The sequence below is a fragment of the Dendrobates tinctorius genome, unplaced genomic scaffold (assembly GCF_039654945.1).
Source record: "Dendrobates tinctorius isolate UK_male_01 unplaced genomic scaffold, ASM3965494v1 ptg000231l, whole genome shotgun sequence".
NCBI classification, from domain to species: Eukaryota; Metazoa; Chordata; class Amphibia; order Anura; family Dendrobatidae; genus Dendrobates; species Dendrobates tinctorius.
In genome coordinates, this window is record NW_027361898.1 from 28,637,336 (window position 1) to 28,665,000 (window position 27,665).

General features: G+C 45.5%; 1 long non-coding RNA gene across 1 annotated transcript in view; it reads left to right on the forward strand.

Moving 5' to 3' along the window:
- The window catches only part of LOC141059975 (uncharacterized), a 93,438-nt gene that overhangs the window by 34,346 nt on the left and 31,427 nt on the right, over positions 1-27,665 (forward strand). The window lies entirely within an intron of this gene.

Here is a 27,665-nt window from a genome sequence, read left to right on the forward strand (position 1 = left end):
AGCAATGAGATGGCTTGATACTATCAAGTTAACGGCTGAGAAAACTTATCTAGGCTAACACAAGATCAATCATCCATCAATTCGCCATGGCCTGAGATCAAGCCGAAGGCTGTTAAAAAAAGAAGTGTTACTGCTCGTGTTTATAAACTTACTGAACGTTTCATTGCTTCACTGTTTGTACCATGTTGGCTCTACTGTGACTAACGGAATCATCAGTAACTTCTGGCCATCTCCTTGGCTCCATCACAGATTCCATCTACAGTGTGTCCATAAAGTCATGGTGCACTTTTGACCAGTCATAGGAAAGTATACAAGTATACCACGATCCCCGGATCTGATGCCCTTAGCCTTTTACTTTTAGGGTTATGCGAAGCAACATATTTACATTGAACATATCAATGTCATTAATCACTTAAAACAGAGCATCACATACAGTGGGGCAAAAAAGTATTTAGTCAGTCAGCAATAGTGCAAGTTCCACCACTTAAAAAGATGAGAGGCGTCTGTAATTTACATCATAGGTAGACCTCAACTATGGGAGACAAACTGAGAAAAAAAAAATCCAGAAAATCACATTGTCTGTTTTTTTTTCATTTTATTTGCATATTATGGTGGAAAATAAGTATTTGGTCAGAAACAAAATTTCAGCTCAATACTTTGTGATATATCCTTTGTTGGCAATGACAGAGGTCAAACGTTTTCTGTAAGTCTTCACAAGGTTGCCACACACTGTTGTTGGTATGTTGGCCCATTCCTCCATGCAGATCTCCTCTAGAGCAGTGATGTTTTTGGCTTTTCGCTTGGCAACACGGACTTTCAACTCCCTCCAAAGGTTTTCTATAGGGTTGAGATCTGGAGACTGGCTAGGCCACTCCAGGACCTTGAAATGCTTCTTACGAAGCCACTCCTTCGTTGCCCTGGCGGTGTGCTTTGGATCATTGTCATGTTGAAAGACCCAGCCACGTTTCATCTTCAATGCCCTTGCTGATGGAAGGAGGTTTGCACTCAAAATCTCACGATACATGGCCCCATTCATTCTTTCATGTACCCGGATCAGTCGTCCTGGCCCCTTTGCAGAGAAACAGCCCCAAAGCATGATGTTTCCACCACCATGCTTTACAGTAGGTATGGTGTTTGATGGATGCAACTCAGTATTCTTTTTCCTCCAAACACGACAAGTTGTGTTTCTACCAAACAGTTCCAGTTTGGTTTCATCAGACCATAGGACATTCTCCCAAAACTCCTCTGGATCATCCAAATGCTCTCTAGCAAACTTCAGACGGGCCTGGACATGTACAGGCTTAAGCAGTGGGACACGTCTGGCACTGCAGGATCTGAGTCCATGGTGGAGTAGTGTGTTACTTATGGTAGGCCTTGTTACATTGGTCCCAGCTCTCTGCAGTTCATTCACTAGGTCCCCCCGCGTGGTTCTGGGATTTTTGCTCACCGTTCTTGTGATCATTCTGACCCCATGGGGTGGGATTTTGCGTGGAGCACCAGATCGAGGGAGATTATCAGTGGTCTTGTATGTCTTCCATTTTCTAATTATTGCTCCCAAAGTTGATTTCTTCACTCCAAGCTGGTTGGCTATTGCAGATTCAGTCTTCCCAGCCTGGTGCAGGGCTACAATTTTGTTTCTGGTGTCCTTTGACAGCTCTTTGGTCTTCACCATAGTGGAGTTTGGAGTCAGACTGTTTGAGGGTGTGCACAGGTGTCTTTTTATACTGATAACAAGTTTAAACAGGTGCCATTACTACAGGTAATGAGTGGAGGAAAGAGGAGACTCTTAAAGAAGTTACAGGTCTGTGAGAGCCAGAAATCTTGATTGCTTGTTTCTGACCAAATACTTATTTTCCACCATAATATGCAAATAAAATGAAAAAAAACAGACAATGTGATTTTCTGGATTTTTTTTTCTCAGTTTGTCTCCCATAGTTGAGGTCTACCTATGATGTAAATTACAGACGCCTCTCATCTTTTTAAGTGGTGGAACTTGCACTATTGCTGACTGACTAAATACTTTTTTGCCCCACTGTATGTTATTCACTTTGTTACACCAGACGTCCTTACCCGTGTGTGGCAAGAACTTCACTATCGTTTGGATGTGTGTAGGGCAGCAAATGGAGCCCACATTGAATTGCACTGAATAGGTATGAAACTGGGAGAATTTTTCTTTTATTTGGAGCAAATTTCACATTTCTATCTTTTTTTTGTTGCTTTCCAGTGACTGGTCAAAAGTGCACCATAACTTTACGGACTCACTGTATTTTACCAAAACATATAGCACAACATGCTGCACAAATTTTTTCCTTAAAATGATGAAACCAAAAAGGAAACATGTGCATTGTACTGTACATCACAAATTAAAAATAATATGAAGCATTAAAACGAAATTCATAATGCTGATTTGAACCCTGATTAACAGAGAAACAATAGCCAGGCAAGAGTAAATCTAAATCTGCATGTAAAGTATCCATGGAATTTGGTCCATATGTCAACTTTTTGCTATCTAGAATTTAGGTTTCTTCCAGAAATATATTTCTTCTTCTCTTGCTTTCTTAAACTCAGCGTAGATAAATGGAATTCATTATCTTTCCACAATCCACTCCACAGTCTACCATATCTATTGAGAACTGTTAATAGCTCAACTATTTCCCAGTGTGCTAAATCCAATGCACAGGGAGTTACCTATGACTCTCCCATATCTTCCAAAAAACACATCAAAGTCTACACCACCTGCTGCCACCTCCATATTAAACATTTCTGGAATCCTCTTTCACAACTGAGAATCAGAAAAAATGCTAGTGTATACCCTCATCATCTTGTGCCTAGATTACAGTCACATCCTTCTTTATGGTGTCCCATCTAATACTTTTTGCTCCTTCAATCCATCCTCAACTTTTTAGCTTCATTACCCCACCTTTCCCCTTGTTTCTCTTCTGCCTCTCCCCTTTGCCAATCTCTTCAATGTCCAGAGAAATTAGCTCAAACTATTAACACACTTAAAATACTGCCTTAAATTTCTTACTTAAAAGGGAACCCGTCACCAGGTTTGGCTGATATAAGATATGACCACCCCCTTTCAGGGCTTTTATCTACAGCATTCTATAATGCTGTAGATGAGCCTCCATCCTACCTGAAAGATAAGAAAAATAAGTTTTATTATACTCACCCGGGGGCAGTCCGGTCCAATGGGTGTCGCAGGGACGTGTCATCCACACAAAGCATCAGGAGGATGGGGATCATATGAAGATGGGAGGTGCCGGACCTGGACCTGCGACACCCATCGGACCAGACCGCCCCCCTGAGTGAGTATAATAACTTATTTTTCTTATCTTTCAGGTTGGATGGGGGGCTTATCTGCAGCATTATATAATGAGGTAGATAAGCCCTGAAAGGTGGTGGCCGTATCTTATATCGGCCAAACCTGGTGACAGGTTCGCTTTAATCCCCCACTTTCTCCCCACTCATCATTTCCTGTTCTCACAAGACCTCCCTCTTTGCTCACCTCTTGTTTGCTCCTCACAGAGCCATCTCCAGGATATCTCTCATACATGCTTCATACACTGAAGTTCCCTACCCAAACCAGTCAGCCAGTCCTCACCATCGAAATCTTCCAATGCAAACTGTAAACCTATCTCTTCAGAAAAGCTAACAACTAATAATAATAATCTCTTCTTTTAAACTGGACACGTCACCATAAATATCATAGATTGGTAGTCTCCATGGCAAGCTTGCAGATAGAAGAGGAGAGCCTCAAATGCCAGATCTTTGCTGGTGCAAGTTAATCTTCATGAGTTGCATAGTCAGCAGCTTGCTGTAACGCTTTGAACACTTTGCTGCCTTGGGCAAAATACATAACATAACGAAGCCCATGTGACATGATCTAAATTGAGACTATCTAACCAATACATACAATATTAGACCAGGAAGTTCAACGGGTTGGCTCATAGTTATAAAGTTACACAAATTGAAAGAAGGACAGGTCCATCAAGTTCAATCTTTCTTACTAGACTATGCATTAATATACATTATTGTTAAATGCATTTAGACATTTTTTATAACACAACACATGTATATTTCCCATAACAACAGTATTTATATTAGGCCAAACATTTCTTCCCAGACTCCAAAAAAATAATAAGAGATTAACTAGCTTCATATGAAATTGGCACCAGTGTGTGTCTAAAATAAGGAAAGTAGATTATGAGTCCCATTAGTGACAAGGACCGAGATGAATGATAAAGTGCTGTAAAAGATGTTGCCACAATATAAGCAATGGAAAATGAATAAATAAGTTAGGATGACTAAATAGAATCATTATCTATGGCTTTATTCAAGGTAGCTGTGACCTAACATAAGTTCATTATAATTATTTTGGTCTTTGGGATTTCAGAAAGTCGTGAACAGATTTGTCTTGTAACGTTAGAAAATGTGTACTTTGACCAGTGAAATTGGGTAACAGATTTTATTTTTAATTTTAGAATTTGCTGACTATAGTCTGCAAGCTTTCAGGACTTGATATAAGTTTGGAATATCAGGTTGGGCTATAATTAGGAAAGAGTTATGACTAACACTGATAAACAGTAATGCAGGTAGTTCATGTAAGAATTGTGGTGAGTCACACTTTTATATGCCATACCGAATTTTCTCAATTATTATTTTAGAAGCAAAATACAAACTTCTTTCTGTGGTTAAAAATCCAAGGCAAAAACAGGCAAGAATTCAGTTTTCAAGGGTAAGGATATTACTGAACATTATTTTACAGATTTATTTTTGCGCAACATCTATCCATCCATCTAGAAGACATTGGGTCAAGAAAAGATAATGTGAACAGTGATGAATATGAATGTTTTAAGGTTACATGTTTTTGTAAAGTTTTTCATTTTATCCTTATGGCCGATCCCAGGGATTGGGGAGGTCTGTCCATTGCGAAGCATAAGGATATTGTTTTCACCACTTAGGGTAGTATATAGTTTACAGATTGGGATTAGCCCACACATGGGTAGGGGTTAAATCAGAGAAGAAGGGAAGCACTTCCTGCTTCTAGTCAGTCACATTGAGAGTCAAGTTGAGAGTCAAGTTGAGAGTTAGGTGCTAATAGAGGAGAGTTCAGTCAGAGGAAGTGCTCAACAATGACAGTGTTTGACAGGTTCCAAGAAAGTGATACAGCAGCGACGAAGGGGTACTGTCAGTGCCGAGTCTCCAAACAGTATGAGGGCACATCTTAAGTCTTATTCAGAACGTGGGGAAGTCTCAGACCTAGGGCCCAGAAGAGGCATTGGGTGCCAAGTCTCTGTTTCCCCTGTGAGGAGGATGCTGGTCGTGTCTCAGCGAGAGGGAAAGATGGTGGTTCTCAGGGAAGCTGTTATGCCGGAAGAAAGGTCCCTGCTACCAACAGGAGCTGATGAGGCGGGGGCAGGTCAGGCAGAACAGAGTCAAGGACTGTATGCTGGACAAAGGGAACATCTTCCGGAGAGGATTCTGCCTCCCTCTGTGTGCCGTATGTATTCGAATTGCACAGTAAAAATGAACCTGTTGAACCAGACCCAAGGTCTTCTGTCATGTTTGCAGCTAAATCCGGTCCCATGGACAGGGAGATAACCAGGACTCCTTATCTACAAGTGAGTACAGAAAGAATCATACCAGCACATCACACTCATGTCAGACTGTTTATAAGAGAGCTTTCTTAGCAAAGAGAACTCAGTTCGGGCCCACAGCAACCGGCCCTGTACCTCCCTTCATATCTAACAATCTGTCACTTGCAATAGTACTAATAAGTATCTTTGCATAAAAGTCACAACTTGAGTGTTCTGACAATATCTCAAAAAATAATAGTGTGGTGCTTTTCATCATTGGGTAGCCAGACCTGCTCCTGATCAGATTTTTCTTTTGTAGTTTAGACCAAGCGTTAAATTAGATTATACAACTATTTTAACAATTTTAGAGCTATTAATATTAGAGCTATTTAATAACCCAGGCATAGCAGTAATGTCTTTTTTCTGTTTCACAGCTTTCCCACTAAATTACATTAGGCATCTAGCAAGTCGTAGAAAACATCCAAAAAACACATTGCTTTGTGTATCTGTGCAACATATTACTCCAAAATAATGGCTCATGTGCATCTAATGTCTATTCTTTCTAGCTATCAAGAATGGAAGCAGCACGTTCTTCAATAAAACTTCGGCTTCGGCTCGAACACTGAGCCTTTCTTTAGTGAAAGAATCTGCAATTAAAGACCTTAAATAAGGCTGTCCACCATTAACATATTTGCATATATCAAACATAATTATAGCTATACGTTATTATGTTCACAAAATACAACCAGCAATTCCTCAACTAAAGTGCAAAAGTGCATGGTACATTGCCTTAAAAAAGTATGCATACCCCATGAACTTTTCGACATTTTTTCACGTTACACCCACAAACAAATGTATTTTATTGGATTTTAATGGCATACCAACACAATGTAGCAAGTATTTGTGAAGTGTAAAGAAAATGATACCTTTTTTTAAATATTTAAAAAATATAAATCTGAATATTGTGACAGCATTTGTATTCAGCACTCTGTAGTCTGATACCCCTAAATAAAATCCTGAATGACCAATTACTTCCAGAAGTCACATAATTAGTAAATTAAGTCCACCTGTGTGTAATTTATTCTCTGCATAACTACAGCTGTTCTTTGAAGGCCTCAGGAGGTTTGTTTGAGAACATTAAAGATCAAACAGCATCATGAAACCAAGGAACACACCAGACAGGTCAGGGATAAAGTTATGGTGAAGAGTACAGAAGGGTTAGGCTATAAAAAATAGCCCAAGCTGACTGCTTGAAAAAGGTTCAAATGCTGGAACCGAAACATCACCACAATGGGCTTATAAATAAACAATCAACTTTTGTAGTGGGAGTCACGGTGGTGGCATTATATTGTGTCATGGAGAATTATGGAGGCATCATAATGTATTGGGGGCACTGTGGGAGCATCATACTGTGGTGGTGGCCTCATAATGAGTATGATGAATTGTGGGGGCATCATACTGGTTTAGAGGCACTGTATTGGTGCATTCTACTTTGATAGGGGCACTATCGGGCATCATACTTTGCATGTGAGTTACTGTGGGGGCAAATTGTGAAGAGAAATTGAAAATGTGAATATCAATCCATCATACAATGTGTGTGTATAGGGGAATGGACTGATACATGGACCTGTCTGATGGAAAAAAAGGCAAATGTAAATGTGCAGTGTACAATGCTTTATTGTAACTTGTATACATATGTGGGGAAAGCAGCTATAATTAGCTAGAGACGGTGTAGTACAGAATTTTGGCCACTAGAGGGAGACACAGGACAGTGAGCAAAGGACTTAACAGCAGCTGAAGCTTGGAAACGCAAAGTCATGGTAGGCGGAGTTACGGGGACTGAGAAGGGAGATTCCAAAGAAAGGGAATAAAAGGAGGGAGAGTCCCAGGGTTAGGGTCAGACAGTCGGGGGGTGGCCCTGACAGGACAGCTGCAGACAGAGAACGCCTGTGGTACCAGACGGCTGGACACCGAAGAGGTAGTAAGTGTCGCAGCGGACGGATGGGCTCGACCAGGGGAAGCGCTGTGGCCGGTGACTTAGTCAGGTGCAGCGAAAGAACCTAGAGTGCCGTCGGATCAGGAAGGAGAAGGAGGAGGTGACAGGTATACAGGCCAGTGTGCAGGAGCTGTCGTATTGCTGTGGATGTCAGAGAAGACACCCAATAAGGAGGACCTGATTGAACGTTCATCTGCATCTGACTCCAGTCTTTTCGCTCATAAGAAGCGACCACCCCCCCAGTCGGCACACAATCCTCCAAGTGGCGTAGTCGACAGGATCATCACTGCCCAACACAGGTGGTGAGACGGCGCCGGAAAATAGAAGAAAAGGACCCGTGCTGAGCAGGTTGAAGATTGTGGTTTGTGGACTGTGATTGGGATTGCCGAATTTGACCCAGAACGTGACTTTGCAAACCAACAGAAATGGCGACCATCGGGATGGAGGAGTTGGGCGTCACACTGGACTGTCAGGGGCAGCTAAGTCGGGCCCGCCTCTGGTGGGAGCAGTGTAGATCGAGTGACAAGCGCCCCTTCCCTCTGAACACTGGAAAATGGGTGGAGGGGCCGTCGGAGGCCCCACCGTGGAACGTGAGTGACCCTGCTAACCAGGCTGGGTGCGGCTGTTTAGCGCCATTGAGCTCCAGGACATCAACACGATGCGACGCTGCAGCTGCCATGCCCTTGGACGTGTGGAGTGGAGATGGCGGTGGGAGATCGAGGTCCACCGAGTTACCTGCGCCTTGGAGTCACTGCCTGTGTACCGGGCATTTACTCGAGAAGAAGAACCCCGGACGGAGCTGGAGCTGCCGACAGCTGGACCTGCGAAGCTGAAGGTGGAGGTGTGCCAGCCCGCAGCACAGGCCGTGCCGAAACAGCCACTGGAGGAACTGCTGCTGACACTCCCTGTGGAACCATCTGGCCTGAAGGCTGGTCCTGCCGGACGGCGGGATAAAGAACAGCAGCGGATTCCAGGCGACGGGACCGGAAGCAGCAGAGGAACGGCGGGGACCTTATCGCGGTTGGACACTGGCGACATCAAGCCCACCCAGCAGGAGGAGGCCAGTGGCGTCTTGGAAACTCCGGTCGCTCGGATGCCCCAGTTCCCGGAGGAGCTGCGGAGCAGCCGGAAGGAAGCCGCGGCTCCAAGCAAGGTGGGCGTCACTCCGCCTCAGCCAGCGGCATCGAAGGTGACCCCCGCCTAGCCGTCCCATACGAGCGCTGGGTCCAAGGTCCCCGACATTGATCCCCAGCCTCCCCGCCCTGCTTCCCCCTATCCTACCTCACCGGCCCAAGGGGGAGCCAGGCCTAAGGTCCGAACCCCTGAGCTTCAGCCTCCTTGCCCGGCCTTTCCTCAACCAGCGTCCCCAGCTCCTGACGGATCCGCAGCCTACATGGGACCATCGGTCTGGGTCACTGACATCATCTCCCAGAAGAAGGCCAAGGAACGGGCATTCTGGGCACTGCTGCATGAGAAGGGAGAGGCTGCCCTGCTCGTCCACCGGTGCTACGGACAGCTCGTTTACACAAACGTTGAACAAGACTACGGATTCATCAAGGAAACAGAGATTGGCCACAAACTCTACCTCAATGCGGCCTCCATTAAGCTTGTGAGGGCCCTGCAGATGGGGGACTGGGTATCCTTTTATAAAGAGTACTGCCCCCCGTGGCTACTATGCTGTGGCCATGATCGTATACCCCAAAGAGCACGGAACCGAGGCGGACTCCTGGGTCTCGGGCACTAAGGACACTCGGGGCCCAGGGACTGCCAGATATCCCGGGGGCTCCATAGCTGTGGAGTTCCCTTCTGCCGGTGGAGAAAATCCGCCATCAGGAGATGGCCTGGAGCACCGCTGACATACACAGACTACTGGGACTGCTGTGTGCTGTTGCACAGCCTGGGGACTGTTCTGCATCCCCTTGGGGTAAGAAACCCTGTCTCCTGATGCAGCAGGGATGCAATGGGGGTGCTTCCCACAAAGGAAGGGGGCGCACCAATATTTGAAAATGTTTTAATAATGTTTGAAAATGTTTGGGGAAATAAATGATAACCAATGTTGAAAGATATTTAACGTATATGTTGAAGTAGATAGTTTAAGTGTTATAATTATTAAAAGTGGTAAAATATTGAAACTATGTATATTTAAATATTGCAGAAGCTAAAAATGTTATATGGGTAAAATTGTTCGAAAAGGTCCAAGATGCGAATATGTAGGAAAATGCCTGCCATGATAAAATGTAAAAGAAGGTATATGATGGTTTGTGGTGTTGAACAGACAGCGGTCCACAGGTAAGGTCCTTGGTGGGAAATACCCAAAAAAGGAAGGGGAAAACGGTGACCAGGTGGGCCCCATTACAGCCTTGGTCATTTCGCCCCTAGAACTAAAAAACGGCTCTGGAAGCATGGGGTAGTAGAGGAGAGCACCCGTTGAGGAGTCTGGGTGGTCCTACTCCAATCAAAGATGGGCATTTGAAGTGTAAGATACGTGGGGGAGAGTACTCATTGAGGATTCCGGGTGGTCCTACCCCAATGAATGGGAAATTGTCATATAGGCGCAAGCACCTCTGGGTAGCCTTCAGCTACTCAGAGCTTAATTGTTCCTGGCTTTGCCCAGCACCCCGTGTACAGCTAAAGTGTTCCGGGCTCTGCTCGGAAACCGGACACATAGACAAAAGCAAGTGGGAAAGTACAAAAAAATGAAAGTCACAGGATTGTCGGGGACGACAATGGTCAAAGGAAGGGTGTATGTAGGGGAGTGGACTCCTACATGGACCTGTCTGATGGAAAAAAGACAAATGTAAATGTGCAGTGTACAATGCGTTATTGTAACTTGTATACATATGTGGGGAAAGCAGCTAGAATTAGCTAGAGACGGTGTAGTACTGAGTTTTGGCCACTAGAGGGAGACACAGGACAGTGAGCAAAAGACTTAACAGCAGCTGAAGCTAGGAAACTCAAAGTCATGGTGGGCGGAGTTACGGGGACTGAGAAGGGGAATTCCAAAGAAAGGAAATAAAAGGAGGGAGAGTCCCAGGGTTAGGGTCAGACAGTCGGGGGGTGGCCCTGACAGGACTGCTGCAGACAGAGGACGCCTGGGGTACCGGACAGCTGGACACCGAAGAGGTAATAAGTGTCACAGCGGACGGACGGGCTTGACCAGGGGAAGCGCTGTGGCCGGTGACTTAGACAGGCGCAGCAAAAGAACCTAGAGGGCTGTCAGATCAGGAAGGAGAAGGAGGAAGTTACAGGTACCCAGGCCAATGTGGAGGAGCTGTCGTATTGCTGTGGATGTCGGAGAAAACACCCAATAAAGAGGACCTGATTGAACATTCATCTGCTTCTCCAGTCTTTTCTCTCATAAGGGACCACCCCCCCAGTGGGCACATGATCCTACATGTGGGTGAAATATTTATGGCAGAATTAGACTGCATAGAGAAATTATACAACTTCAGTATGGGCATTACTTAAGTGAATGTGCTGCAATACATTGCTCTTTCCCGGTCTTTAAAACGAACGTAGGCATGCCCCTTTGGAGCTGCCCCCTGACTCCGACAACTCAATATATACCATATACATTTTATATATATATGTATATATATATATATGTATACACACACATATAGAGTATATATATATATATATATATATATATATATATATATATATGTAAAATTTTTAAAAAATGAAGGCAGCACACCTTTTGTAAAAAATAGAAAATATGGTTTAATAGCCCATTGAGGCTTAGCAACGTTTAGGTTCAAATGAGAACCTCTTTCAAGTCTATATACAGCTTTGGCAAAAATTAAGAGACCACTTTCAAATGCTCAGTTTGTCTGATTTTTCTATTTATAGGTATATTTTTGAGTAAAATGTAAATTGTATTTTTAGTCTACAAACTACTGACAACTTGTCTCTGAATTTCCAAGCAATAAATTTTGTATTTTTTTGGTCAAATTTTTTTTAAAAAAACAGTGCTTTCAGACCTCAAGTAATGCAAAGAAAACAAGTTCATAATCATAGAAATAACAATACTAATGTTTTAACTCAGGAAGAGTTCTGAAATCAATATTTTGTCGAATATCCATGATTTTTAAAAACTGCTTTCATGCGTCTTGGCATACTTTCCACCAGTCTTTCACACTGCTTCTGGCACAAAAATGTAAGCAGTTCTTCTTTGTTTGATGGCTTGTGACTATCCATCATCCTCTTGATTACATTCCAGAGGTTTTCAATGAGGTTCAGGTCATCAGGTCTGGAGAATGGGCTGACCATGACAGGTTTTTAATGTGGTGGTCTCTTAATTTTTGCCAGAGCTGTATGTATATATTTTTTTAAAGTATACTATATTTAAGAACCTCAGAGATTTAACTTTTCATAAAAGGTACATTGTATTATAATTTAATCCAGAAGTAGCAAAACAAAATGTTATTGTGAAAGAAAGCAGCCTCACCTAGCCATCAAGCTTGTTTCCTAGATACAGTTCATTCGTATATTTCCAGAAATAACACCTTTTTTCAAGCTGCAATATCTCACTGTACTCTCCATTAATACACTTGTGAGCATTAATAAAGTCATTCTGCTGGCTGCTATATATATTTTTTTTTTTTACAAAAGATGTAAGTAACCCCTATCTCTTATCTTCGATGTAATGAAATGATGATGAAGGATGAAAGCAATATTTGGCAGATTTAGAAAAATTAATACTTTTCCTCATAAAAAGGAAATGAGAACATTCCATCTGAAAGAGCAAGCTCTATTTTTGTCTCTAATTGTCATACCTGTAATTTTTCTTCCATTGCAATCTGTGTTTAGTCATTCTGGTTACAGAAAGGGCAACCACTTTATACCTAGACTGACACATAAATCATATATTTTCTACTATAACTTTTGTCCAAAAAAAACCTTTTCAATAACATTGAAATAAATATTTTCGAATTTGTAATTTATTTTGTTGTTATATGTTCAGCCAATCAGGAGGGTTATAGCCTATATAAAAGCCGAAGCAGGAAATGATGTAATATAAGAAGCTAGGGAGCACCTATGATTAGACAACATAGGGGGGAATGGACTTAATGCAAGTTAGGGTGCTATGCCTTGTATGGAGAACAAAATGCATGCTGGGGAAGAGAAAGACCAATACAAAAATTGGTGTGCACACTTGATAGATTATACAAAAATACAAAGCTTTATTCATAACCATGAACATACAAACCCCTTAATAATATTTAAAAACATGTAAACGTAGCACAGTAATCATCCAAAACCCCTGGTGCTGTATCAAATACATAGGTGGACATACCGTACATATAGCAAGGAGCAATAAGAGAGCAATATTTGTGAACCCCTTGACTGATATATACAGCATATACACTCACTGGCCACTTTATTAGGTACACCTGTCCAACTGTGTGTTAAGACTTAATTTCTAATCAGCCAATCACATGGCGGCAACTCAGTGCATTTAGGCATGTAGACATGGTCAAGACAATCTCCTGCAGTTCAAACCGAGCATCAGTATGGGGAAGAAAGGTGATTTAAGTGCCTTTGAACGTGGCATGATTGTTGGTGCCAGAAGGGCTGGTCTGAGAATTTCAGAAACTGCTGATCTACTGGGATTTTCACGCACAACCATCTCTAGGGTTTACAGAGAATGGTCCGAAAAAGAAAAAAAATCCAGTGAGCGGCAGTTCTGTGGCCGGAAATGCCATGTTGATGCCAGAGGTCAGAGGAGAATGGGCAGACTGGTTCGAGCTGATAGAAAGGCAACAGTGACTCAAATTGCCACCCGTTACAACCAAGGTAGGCAGAAGAGCATCTCTGAACGCACAGTGCGTCGAACTTTGAGGCAGATGGGCTACAGCAGCAGAAGACCACACTGGGTTCCACTCCTCTCAGCTAAGAACAGGAAACTGAGGCTACAATTTGCACAAGCTCATCGAAATTGGACAGTAGAAGATTGGAAAAACGTTGCCTGGTCTGATGAGTCTCGATTTCTGCTGCGACATTCGGATGGTAGGGTCAGAATTTGGCGTAAAAAACATGAAAGCATGGATCCATCCTGCCTTGTATCAACGGTTCAGGCTGGTGGTGGTGGTGTCATGGTGTGGGGAATTTTTTCTGGGCACTCTTTGGGCCCCTTGGTACCAATTGAGCATCGTTGCAACGCCACAGCCTACCTGAGTATTGTTGATGACCATGTCCATCCCTTTATGACCACAATGTACCCAACATCTGATGGCTACTTTCAGCAGGATAATGCGCCATGTCATAAAGCTCGAATCATCTCAGATTGGTTTCTTGAACATGACAATGAGTTTACTGTACTCAAATGGCCTCCTCAGTCACCAGATCTCAATCCAATAGAGCATCTTTGGGATGTGGTGGAACGGGAGATTCGCATCAGGGATGTGCAGCCGACAAATCTGCGCCAACTGTGTGATGCCATCATGTCAATATGGTCCAAAATCTCTGAGGAATGCTTCCAGCACCTTGTTGAATCTCTGCCACGAAGAATTGAGGCAGTTCTGAAGGCAAAAGGGGGTCCAACCCCTTACTAGCATGGTGTACCTAATAAAGTGGCCAGTGAGTGTATATATATATATATATATATATATATATAATTACCCCATATGAGAAAATAATAATGATCAGGTGGGGGAACAAGCAAAATTATATATATATCTATATATATATATATATATATATACCTCCCAACTTTTGAAGAAGGGAAAGAGGGACAAAGGCTGTGACATGCGCAGCGCGCTGTGGCGACTTTTAGGCCATGCCCCAACCACTCCCATTTCACGACTAGTCACACCCATGTCCATGCCCCAACTGGACCCAATGAGCACTGCTGATCATACTGACTGGTACTGAGGGCACAGTGGCTGGCATTATGGGCAAAATGGCTGGTACTGTGGGCACAATGGCTGGTACTGAGGAAAAGAAAGAAAGAACAGAGAGAGAAAAAAGAAAACAGAGAGAAAGAAAGAAAGAGAAAGAAAGAAAGGAGAGAGAGAAAGAAAGAACAGAGAGAGAAAGAAAGAGCAGAGAGAGAAAGAAAAAACAGAGAAAGAAAGAAAGAACAGAGAGAGAAAGAAAGAACAGAGAGAGAAAGAAAGAACAGAGAGAGAAAGAACAGAGAGAGAAATAAAGAGGGAAAGAAAGAACAGAGAGAGAGTAGGAAAGAAAAAGAAAGAAAGAACAGAGAGAAAATAAGAGGGGAAATAAAGAAAGAACAGAGAGAGAAAGAACAGAGAGAGATGGAAAGAACAGAGATAAAGAAAGAGGGGAAAGAAAGAACAGAGAGAGAAAGAAAGAGAAAGAAAGAACAGAGATTGAGAACAAAAAGGGAAAGAAAGAACAGAGAGAGAGAAAGAAAGAAAGAACAGAGAGAGAAAGGAAGAGGGGAAAGAAAGAACAGAGAGTGGAAGAAAGAACACAGACAGAGAGAAAAAAAAAGGAAAGAAAGAACAGAGAGAGAGAAAGAACACAGAGGGAGAGAGAGAAAGAAAGAACAGAGAGAAAAAGAAAGAAAGAACAGAGAGAGAGAAAGAAAGAGGGAAAGAAAGAACAGAGAGAGAAAGAAAAAGAACAGAGAGAGAAAGAAAGAACAGAGAAAGAAAGAACACAGAGAGAGAAAGAAAGATTAGAGAGAGAAAGAAAGAACAGAGAGAGAAAGGAAGAACAGAGAGAGAAAGAAAGAGGGGAAGAAAGAAAGAACAGAGAGCAAAAGAAACAACAGAGAGAGAAAGAGGGGAAAGAAAGAAAGAATGTCACGGTCACGTGTGTCTGGACGCAGTGAGTACCGCAAGGCGAACCCATATGACACACGTGACCCTGGATACACCGCCTCCAGTGGGACAAATTTAAATAATAAGACGTGCAGCTGGATACACCGCCTCCAACAGGCGAATTTAGGTATTACACGTAAATCTGGAAACCCACCTCCAGTAAGGCGAATTTAAATAATAAAGGGGGAACCTGGGTAGCATTAACAATGGTGGGCCCTGCGATAGGGAATAGGGAAGTGGAGACCTCCTGAGCTCCCCTGAGCCAGTGTCCCTGCACTCCTAACGTTCCCTATGCCGATTCCGTACCGGGCGCGCAACAGGAACCTAAAAACCCTAGCTCGTCCTGACCTAAACCCTCACTAGGGAATTGGTCGGTGCGGAAACTAATCCCACCACTGCACTAAAACACACATGAGGAAGGATGACAAAACAGTGGAAACACCACTTAGCTTTGCTCTGTTGCGTACGCTCCTAGCAACAGAGCCCACCACCTGTGTGCATCTTCTCCTCTACCTGGATCCATCACCATAACTGGATCCTCCACCATAGTGCAGCCCTGGAGCAGAGTCCACCACCAGTTGCAGCTGTCCAGTAACACAGTCCCAAAGATGAGTTCAGCTCCTGCCCCAAAAGTCCAGCATGCTTGAGTCCAGCTCCCAGCAACCAAGTCCCGCATGCTGAGTGCAACTCTCTCCGTAGTCGTCACTCCACCAAGCCATGCAAGCACTTCCTGCAAACACCATAAACTGTGACTCCACCACGCCATGCCAGCCCTTCTTGCAGACCACCTAGCTGTCACTCGTCCCCTCTGGCTGGGTTGCGCAGGACTCATGTTCAGCTCCTTCTTTCACCCAGCCTTCCTTGTGAATGGCTAACACTAGAGTTGAGCGAAACGGGTCGAACAATTTCAAAAGTCGCCGACTTTTGGCAAAGTCGGGTTTCATGAAACGAAACCCGACCCTAGGATGAGGTCGGCCACGAAGTCGGCGACTTACGCGCCAAAGTCGCGTTTCAAAAGTTTGTTTAGCGCTCTTTTTCAGCCAATCAGGATCCACGGACACTGTGGGCAACGTGATGACATAGGCAGGGGTCGCCACCATCTTTCAGAAGGGCATGCAAGTGATTGGCTTGCTTTGGTGGGCATCACAGGGGTTATAAAAGGGCGTGCACGCCGACCGCCATCTTACTTCTGCCGATCTTAGAATAGGGAGAGGTTGCTGATTCTGTAGGGAGAGCGTTAGGCAGGGAAGAAGACAAAAAAACTGCTTCTGCTGCTAGCGATTTTGCCTGTGCAACACACCAGTCACTGTGTGTGCAGTGCAAGGGGAGGCTATATTGTGGTGGATCAGCGGTGTTGGTTGTTAGGCTGCCTTCTAAGGCTTCCTGACAGCTGCATTGCTATTTCCCCACTGCTCTGCAAACTGCTTTTTTAAAAGCAATCCCAATTTTTTTTTGTCCTGCTAAGGTACTGAGCGTGCATTTATTCACACCATACAGCGGTGTACGCTCCTCACACAGTACCATGTAACGGCTGTTATCACAGCCACAGTGAAGCTATCTGTGTGTCACTGTGGAGGACTTGTTCCGTTCTTACAGACCTACACTCTAGGGAGATTCCTATTCTGCCCAATTCTACAATTCACTTTTTTCACACCTGTGCCATCGAGCCTGTGACATAGCGCTCTGATAATCAGTGGGCCTCACACAATCCAAAAGTGTCCAGTGTCCACAAGTGTCTGCAGAAATTCAAAATCTCCCTTATCCTGTAGTCACTTTTTTCACACCTGCTGCATCGAGCCTGTGACATAGCGCTGTGATATTCATTGGGCCTCACACAATCCAAAAGTGTCCAGTGTCTGCAGAAATTCAAAATCTCCCTTATCCTGTAGTCACTTTTTTCACACCTGCTGCATCGAGCCTGTGACATAGCGCTCTGATATTCATTGGGCCTCACACAATCCAAAAGTGTCCAGTGTCCACAAGTGTCTGCAGAAATTCAAAATCTCCCATATCCTGTAGTCACTTTTTTCACACCTGTGCCATCGAGCCTGTGACATAGCGCTGTGATATTCAGTGGGCCTCACACAATCCAAGTGTCCAGTGTCCACAAGTGTCTGCAGAAATTCAAAATCTCCCTTATCCTGTAGTCACTTTTTTCACACCTGTGCCATCGAGCCTGTGACATAGCACTGTGATATTCAGTGGGCCTCACACAATCCAAGTGTCCAGTGTCCACAAGTGTCTGCAGAAATTCAAAATCTCACAGAAATTCAAAATCTCACTTATCCTGTAGTCACTTTTTTCACACCTGTGCCATCGAGCCTGTGACATAGCACTGTGATATTCAGTGGGCCTCACATAATCCAAGTGTCCAGTGTCCACAAGTGTCTGCAGAAATTCAAAATCTCCCTTATCCTGTAGTCACTTTTTTCACACCTGCTGCATCGAGCCTGTGACATAGCGCTGTGATATTCAGTGGGCCTCACACAATCCAAGTGTCCAGTGTTCACAAGTGTCTGCAGAAATTCAAAATCTCCCAGAAATTCAAAATCTCCCTTATCCTGTAGTCACTTTTTTCACACCTGTGCCATCGAGCCTGTGACATAGCGCTGTGATATTCAGTGGGCCTCACACAATCCAAGTGTCCAGTGTCCACAAGTGTCTGCAGAAAATCTAAATCTCCCTTATCCTGTAGTCACTTTTTTCACACCTGTGCCATCGAGCCTGTGACATAGCGCTGTGATATTCAGTGGGCCTCACACAATCCAAGTGTCCAGTGTCCACAAGTGTCTGCAGAAATTCAATATCTCCCAGAAATTCAAAATCTCCCTTATCCTGTAGTCACTTTTTTCACACCTGTGCCATCGAGCCTGTGACATAGCGCTGTGATATTCAGTGGGCCTCACACAATCCAAGTGTCCAGTGTCCACAAGTGTCTGCAGAAATTCAAAATCTCCCTTATCCTGTAGTCACTTTTTTCACACCTGCTGCATCGAGCCTGTGACATAGCGCTGTGATATTCAGTGGGCCTCACACAATCTAAGTGTCCAGTGTCCACAAGTGTCTGCAGAAATTCAAAATCTCCCTTATCCTGTAGTCACTTTTTTCACACCTGTGCCATCGAGCCTGTGACATAGCACTGTGATATTCAGTGGGCCTCACACAATCCAAGTGTCCAGTGTCCACAACTGTCTGCAGAAATTCAAAATCTCACAGAAATTCAAAATCTCCCTTATCCTGTAGTCACTTTTTTCACACCTGTGCCATCGAGCCTGTGACATAGCACTGTGATATTCAGTGGGCCTCACACAATCCAAGTGTCCAGTGTCCACAAGTGTCTGCAGAAATTCAAAATCTCCCTTATCCTGTAGTCACTTTTTTCACACCTGCTGCATCGAGCCTGTGACATAGCGCTGTGATATTCAGTGGGCCTCACACAATCCAAGTGTCCAGTGTCCACAAGTGTCTGCAGAAATTCAAAATCTCCCAGAAATTCAAAATCTCCCTTATCCTGTAGTCACTTTTTTCACACCTGTGCCATCGAGCCTGTGACATAGCGCTGTGATATTCAGTGGGCCTCACACAATCTAAGTGTCCAGTGTCCACAAGTGTCTGCAGAAATTCAAAATCTCCCTTATCCTGTAGTCACTTTTTTCACACCTGTGCCATCGAGCCTGTGACATAGCACTGTGATATTCAGTGGGCCTCACACAATCCAAGTGTCCAGTGTCCACAACTGTCTGCAGAAATTCAAAATCTCACAGAAATTCAAAATCTCCCTTATCCTGTAGTCACTTTTTTCACACCTGTGCCATCGAGCCTGTGACATAGCACTGTGATATTCAGTGGGCCTCACACAATCCAAGTGTCCAGTGTCCACAAGTGTCTGCAGAAATTCAAAATCTCCCTTATCCTGTAGTCACTTTTTTCACACCTGCTGCATCGAGCCTGTGACATAGCGCTGTGATATTCAGTGGGCCTCACACAATCCAAGTGTCCAGTGTTCACAAGTGTCTGCAGAAATTCAAAATCTCCCAGAAATTCAAAATCTCCCTTATCCTGTAGTCACTTTTTTCACACCTGTGCCATCGGGCCTGTGACATAGCGCTCTGATATTCAGTGGGCCTCACACAATCCAAGTGTCCAGTGTCCACTAGTGTGTGCAGAAAATCTAAATCTCCCCTGTCCTATAGACACCTTGTACCTTGTTTTACATTACTATATAGTTTGTTGGATTTTGTCTACATTTCTACCAAAAATGAGGAAGGCTGGTGGAAGAGGCCGTGGAATTGGGCGGGGGTTGGCAGCTGGTAATGATGGTGTTGGTGGTGGATCTGATGGTAGTGGCAAAAGCAAAATAGGACCGAATGCAGGAGGTGTTGAGCCTGCGTCATCGTCTGGCTCCATAAGGCTTCGAAGGCTTAGTTTTCTAGGAGTTGGCAAACCGCTTTTAACGCCAGAGCATCAGGAAAAAGTTTTGTCTTACATTGCTGACTCAGCCTCCAGCTCTATCGCCTCCTCTTCTGAAGTTGTAAAAAGTAAAAGCACTGAGTCGTCATTGGAGGCTCATGTTCATGAACCACACCTTTCCTTGTGTCCTTCACCACAACCAAGATTGAAGGATGACGCAGGCCATACTACTGATTACTCCATGGAGCTGTTTTCACATACCATGCCTGGATTATCAAGTGAAATGGTGAATTACCCAGGCCAAGATGAATCTGACATGGAGTGCACTGATGCACAGCCGCTGATAGATGATTCTGCTGGTACATTCACTCAGAGCACTACATTGTCCTCGCAGTGTACAGAGCCAGATTCTGACCCTGATGAGACTCAGGTGCCCCTTCCCGCACACTATACCACCATACACGGTGACACAGAGGAAAGTGCACATGACATTGAAGAGGAGGTGATGGATGACCCAGTTGTTGACCCAGATTGGCATCCATTGGGGGAAGAGGGTGCTGCTTCCAATAGCTCAGATGAGGAGCATCCACAGCAGACATCGACATCGCAACAGCTGTTATCTGGCAGGCCCGGAGCACTCCAAAGACAGGTTCCAAAAATCAAAAAAGTTGCTGGACAGCTTGTCCAGAGGGTCAAAACATCACAGCGTGCTAGGCCGCAAAATGTCTGCCAAAGTAGGAAGAGTGCAGTGTGGCACCTTTTTGAACAAAATCCTCATGATCAGGCCAAGGTTATCTGTAAGAAGTGCACAAAGACCTTTAGCCGAGGGAAAAATCTGAAAAATTTGAATACCAGTTGCATGCTTAGACATTTAACCAGCATGCACTTGCAAGCGTGGACACAACACCAAACCTCAAGTGCCACATGTGCAACTGATCACAAAGAAGGTAGTCAGCAACGCTACATTGTTTCCCCCACTGTAAGCCCACCGGTTAGCACAGCAGCAAATGTTGAGGTGTCGTTGCAAGGCCACAGCAGTCAGGGAATCCCACTGTTATATCAACGAAATACTGAATCTAGGCCATCAGAAAGAACACCAACTCCATCACCATCATCAACCCTCTCTCAGTCCGCCCTGTCCACCGCTACTTCCACCATATGCAGCTCTCAAGTCCAGCTCACCCTCCCAAACACTATGAGTATGTCAAGAAAGTACTCAGTCTCTCATCTGCGTACACTGGGTTTGAACGCCCACATTGCCAAACTAATCTCGTTTGAGATGATGCCCTATCGGTTGGTGGAAAGCGCAGCTTTCCGCGAACTCATGGCCTATGCAGTACCACGCTATGACCTACCCAGTCGCCACTTCTTCTCTCGCAAAGCCATCCCAGCCCTCCACCATCATGTGAAAGACCGCATTGTCCATGCACTCAAGCAGTCAGTGAGTGGAAAGGTGCACCTCACAACTGATGCATGGTCCAGTCGGCATGGCCAGGGCCGTTACGTGTCCATCACTGTGCACTGGGTTAATGTGGTGGATGCAGGGTCCACAGGGGACAGCGGTGGTGGGACAGTGCTGCCTAGCCCACGGTATAGGAAACAGTTGGCTGTAGGCGTTCCACCCTCCTCCTCCTCCTCCAGAAGCGAAAGCTCGTCCACAGAGCGCAGTCGTACGAGCACTCCATCTGCAGCTGCCACTGTTGCACACGAGGTGTCCCCCTATCGAGCAGCTAGTGGAAAGCGTCAGCAGGCTGTGATGCAGATGATGTGTTTGGGCGACAGACACACCGCCGAGGTGCTGGCCGAGTACTTGAAGCGACAAACTGAGTCATGGCTGGGCAGTGTACATCTTGAGGCAGGCAAGGTAGTTAGTGATAACGGCCGTAATTTTGTGGCAGCCATAGCCCTTTCAAAACTCAGCCACATACCTTGCTTGGCTCACACCTTGAACCTGGTGGTGCAGTGCTTCCTCAAAAATTATCCGGAGTTAACAGCCCTGCTCCATAAGGTGCGAAGACTGTGCGCGCACATCCGCCGGTTGCCTGTACACTCCGTTCGTATGCAGAAGCTGCAGCTATTGCTCCACCTTCCCAACCACCGCCTCATTATCGACATTGCAACAAGGTGGAACTCCACCCTGCACATGGTGGAGCGGCTGTGCGAGCAGAGGCAGGCCATAATGCATTTGTGGGAGGATACACGGCCAGGCACTTTGAGAGCAGACATGGAGTTGACAGGTGTGCAGTGGTCGAAGCTGAAAGACCTCTGTAAAGTCCTTCAGTGTTTTGAAGAATGCACACGGCTGGTACGCGCAGACGACGCCATCCTAAGCATGAGCATCCCACTTATGCGTCTGCTCATGCAAACTTTGACGCACCTTAAGGAGCAGGCGTCTGCAGCCAATGTTGACAAGGAGGAAGAGGTGGAGGGAATCCTTGATGACATTCAGCCATTGTCTGCTCAGGGACCTCTCCTGGACGAGTTGGAGGAAGAAGAGGAGGAGGAGGATGATGATGGGGATGATTACTTAGGGGAGGAGGATGCATCTCGTGGGGCAAGTGAAAATGTTGGCGTGGCAAGGTCTGGTACAGGGTTTGTGCGTGACTGGAGGGATGTGGATTTGCCAGAAAGTGCTCCTCCAACCAGCACTCGCAGTGCATCATTGACACCGGGAACATTGGCCCACATGTCAGATTATGCCTTGCGGATCCTAAAAAGGGACCCCCACATTGCCAAAATGATGAACGATGACGACTACTGGTTGGCCAGCATCCTGGATCCACGCTATAAAGGCAAATTACAAAACATCATGCCACAGGAGAACCTTGACCTAATATTGGCTAATAAACAAGCAACTCTGGTAAATCGGTTGCTTGAGGCATTCCCAGCACAGAGCAGCGGTGATGGTTCTCACACAAGCCGTACGGGCCGGGGGCAGCTTGGCAGAGGTGTTCATGGTGCACACAGCAGAAGTGGCGTTGGAGACAGGGGTTTCATGACAATGTTGTGGACTGATTTTTCAAGTACCGCTCACACAACTGGTAATACAGCATCGATGGAAAGTGACAGGAGACAGCAGTTGTCAACTATGGTTACAAACTACTTTTCCTCCCATATCGATGTTCTCCCACACAGGTCATTCCCCTTTGACTATTGGGCCGCTAAACTGGACACCTGGCCTGAATTGGCACAATATGCCTTACAGGAGCTCGCTTGCCCAGCTGCAAGTGTGCTATCAGAAAGAGTCTTCAGTGCAGCTGGATCAATCCTGACAGAAAAAAGGACCCGTCTGTCAACCCAAAATGTGGATGATCTAACCTTCATTAAAATGAACCATGCATGGGTTTCCAAGGATTTTGTCCCACCTTCCCCTGATGACACATAGGGTGACAGAAAAATGGCTTGCTTTGGTCCACCTCTTCCTGGGACTTGACCTATTTCGCCTTTTGCATCAGCTGAATGTCCAACATCAGCATATGCCACTTTCTAAAACTCCCTAACTGTGCTGCCTTCCCCCCCCCATGGCCGGGGTCACCACCTAGCGCACGACACCGTGCGAGTGCCGTTGCCCTGGACAGGTGGGTAGGCTGACTCTTGGGCGCGGGCACTGGCACAGGGTCCCTCATACTGCAATCAAGTGTCTCTGACGGTGGTGGTGCACACCCACCGTCAGACACACCGCCGTACTATGAGGGGCCCAGTGCCAGTACCGACGCCCACGAGTGGCCCCCCCCTTGCTTGGGCAGGGCCCCAGCATTTGCAATCTTTACCTCTCCCTGCTCCTCCGCTGTGTAGTCTGGGCCGTCAAATCCATACTGTGCCTGACACCGTCTGAGCCTGCCTCCTGGTGTATTGACATATATTTTGAATGTGTACGCTATCCATACATGTTATCCGGGGATACGGTACCCTTTCTCACCTTTGTGCAATCACGTGCAAGCCATACTGGGCCTAACACCGTCTGAGCCTGCCTCCTGATGTATAGACATATCTTTTGAATGTGTACGCTATCCATACATGTTATCCGGGGATACGGTACCCTTTCTCACCTTTGTGCAATCACTTGCAAGCCATACTGGGCCTTACACCATCTGAGCCTGCCTCCTGATGTATAGACATATATTTTGAATGTGTACGCTATCCATACATGTTATCCGGGGATACGGTACCCTTTCTCACCTTTGTGCAATCACGTGCAAGCCATACTGGGCCTAACACCGTCTGAGCCTGCCTCCTGATGTATAGACATATCTTTTGAATGTGTACGCTATCCATACATATTATCCGGGGATACGGTACCCTCTCACCTTTGTGCAATCACGTGCAAGCCATACTGGGCCTAACACCGTCTGAGCCTGCCTCCTGATGTATAGACATATATTTTGAATATGTACGCTATCCATACATGTTATCCGGGGATACGGTACCCTTTCTCACCTTTGTGCAATCACGTGCAAGCCATACTGGGCTTAACACCGTCTGAGCCTGCTTCCTGATGTATAGACATATATTTTGAATGTGTACGCTATCCATACATGTTATCCGGGGATACGGTACCCTTTCTCACCTTTGTGCAATCACGTGCAAGCCATACTGGGCCTAACACCGTCTGAGCCTGCCTCCTGATGTATAGACATATCTTTTGAATGTGTACGCTATCCATACATGTTATCCGGGGATACGGTACCCTTTCTCACCTTTGTGCAATCACTTGCAAGCCATACTGGGCCTTACACCGTCTGAGCCTGCCTCCTGATGTATAGACATATCTTTTGAATGTGTACGCTATCCATACATGTTATCCGGGGATACGGTACCCTTTCTCACCTTTGTGCAATCACTTGCAAGCCATACTGGGCCTTACACCGTCTGAGCCTGCCTCCTGATGTATAGACATATATTTTGAATGTGTACGCTATCCATACATGTTATCCGGGTATACGGTACCCTTTCTCACCTTTGTGCAATCACTTGCAAGCCATACTGTGCCTGACACCGTCTGAGCCTGCCTCCTGATGTATAGACATATCTTTTGAATGTGTACGCTATCCATACATGTTATCCGGGGATACGGTACCCTTTCTCACCTTTGTGCAATCACTTGCAAGCCATACTGGGCCTAACACCGTCTGAGCCTGCCTCCTGATGTATAGACATATATTTTGAATGTGTACGCTATCCATACATGTTATCCGGGGATACGGTACCCTTTCTCACCTTTGTGCAATCACGTGTAACCCATACTGGGCCTGAGAACGGCTGGCGAGCTGTTAAGCAAGCTACAGCACCTGTGGTTTGCACACGTAAGTTTTTCATTTTTTTCAGGAATGACGGTTAGGCCTAATTCCGGAACTGCGGTTGACCTGCACTTACTGGGAAATCATCGTTCGCGAGTAATAATTGTAATCAATGATCCCCATCACTAACGTTGTTCAGCGGGTTATCTGCACCTGTAAGCGACAAACGCTGGCCTTTTCAGTGTAGCGCACATGCAGCCACGGACATGTAAGGGCATGACACACCAGTTATTGGCCAATCTCATGTGCCAGAGCCTCACGTGTCCCTCTAGTAAGCCAGACTCGGACCGCGGGGCATGACGGAGTCTCGTTCGTTAACGGAATTAAGCTTGCAATGTGTGCATCTGTTCTGTAGCTGGCATGGTTGAGGTTGCCCGTGTTGAGTCAAATTACGCCGTAGGCTCCACTCCTGGTGGTGCCCTTCTGGACATTCCTTTAAGGTTCAGCTTTGCAACCATACTGCCCACGTAAAACAAACACTTTGCCTTCATGAACGCTGTTTGGAGGGTCATGACTCGTGGGAATAACGCCGCCCAATCAGTTAACCTGCTAGAGAGATCCTTCGTTGCTCCCAAGCATGACATCACACTCCCTAGGAGGAAGGTAATGCCACTGTGGCGACCGTACTCCTGGGGGCGACACAAGTGCACTGATGCCCAGCCACTGCTCGATGAATCTGCTGGTACATTGACCCAGACCACTACATTCCCCTCGCACGCTACCCGGCCTGAATCTGACCCTGATGAAACTCAGGTTACCCTTCCCATATACAGTTCCATCTTACACGGTGACAAAGAGGAAGCTGCAGATGAAAGTGCAGGTTCGGCCCACCCGCCATCAGACACACCACCGTACTATCAGGGGCCCTGTACCAGTGCCGTCGCCAACGAGTGGGCCCCCCCTGCTTGCTCAGGATCACAGCACTTGCAAGGTTGAAATACTGTGCAGTGAGATGGAAGATTGGGACGATGAGGAGTCCAGACTAGTACAGGGATTCCCTAGCGAGGAGACTTATTTGATTGTTTTCAATGTTGGGACAGCAATTTTTGGGGAGCACTCTACTCTGGAGAATGATAGATGGGGCCCACCATACACTGGAACATTCCAAAGGTGGACATCAGACACTGGAGCAGCATTTACAGGGCCCATTATACACTAGAGCATTAGAAATGGGGCCCATTATGTTTGGAGCATTATTTGGGCCCATAAGACAGTGGAGCTTCATCCATGGGGACCAACATATACTGTAGCATTATGTGGAGCTCATCATATACTGTTTCAAACATTATATGGGACCAATGATTCTGTATGGAGAAATAGATGGGCCTCGTCATGAGATGTAAAAAGTGAAGTATTTTTCATTGTACTATACCGCTATTTCTCTGCCGTATCGGAGCATGATGAGTTGTGGTATTATGTGTTAAAGGGGCGCTCTTTCGCCCAGGGCACATGAAAACCTGGAGCCAGCCCTACCCCCCCACAACTTTAGCCAAATAACCCCCATTTTTCAGTGCGTAACTTGTATTATGAAGTTAATTAAGGTTGACCAGCTTAAGTAAGAAGAATTGATGCTTTTGGCATTCAAATGAGCACTGTAGGTGTGTTTCCTGTCCTCCTCTCACTGCCGACTTTTATTCCCCATTGACTTACATTGGGTTTCGGGACGACCCCGACTTTTCCCTATAATCGGCCGATCTTGCTCGACCCGACTTTTGGAAAAGTCTGGTTTCACGAAACGAAACTCGACCATAAAAAACCAAAAGTCTCTCAACTCTAGCTAACACACAATATCACCAACAGTGAATGATACACCTGGCACTCATTTATAGAGCATTCACACCTGTTACCTAATCACGTGCACTTAACCAAAGAACTAAGGGTTAGGGTTAGGGTCAGGGTTAGGGTTAGGGTTAGGGTTAAGGTTAGTAAAGTCATGGTTTGGGTTAGTGTGAGGGGCCACCTAATGTTGGAAAAAAACGCAAACGCGGTAAAAACGCACTAAAAACGCATACAAACGCATAAAAACGCTGCGTTTTTTTCATGCATGCTCATAAAAATGCTTGAAAAAAACGCAGCATCTGTATGCGTTTGTATGCGTTTTTTCAATGCGTTTTTTTGCGGGAAAAACGCACTGCAAAAAAAAGCAAGTGTGAAACTAGCCTAACACACAATATCACCAACAGTGAATGATACACCTGACACTCAATTATAGAGCATTCACACCTGTTATCTAATCACGTGCACTTAACCAAAGAACTAAAGTGCGATACCACTCACCACCACCGGGGCAACTTAGAATGAACGACACCACGTGTAATAATTCTAATGGCCACCGGGGGCAATCAACCCACTTTGGCACCAAGCCAAAGGAAAAAAGTTCAATTTGTGCATTTAAAATGTCAGATCCAGCCTGGATCATGACAGTACCCCCTCCTTAATGAGGGACCTCTGGACCCTCAAGACCACACCTCATTAGGGAAACACCTACAGCGGTGATGCCCAGATCCTGAGTTCACCCCACCACTACCTGACACTTCAGGTTAATGACAAACGCACCGCTGGTATTGGCAATACATGTTCTGGAGGCACC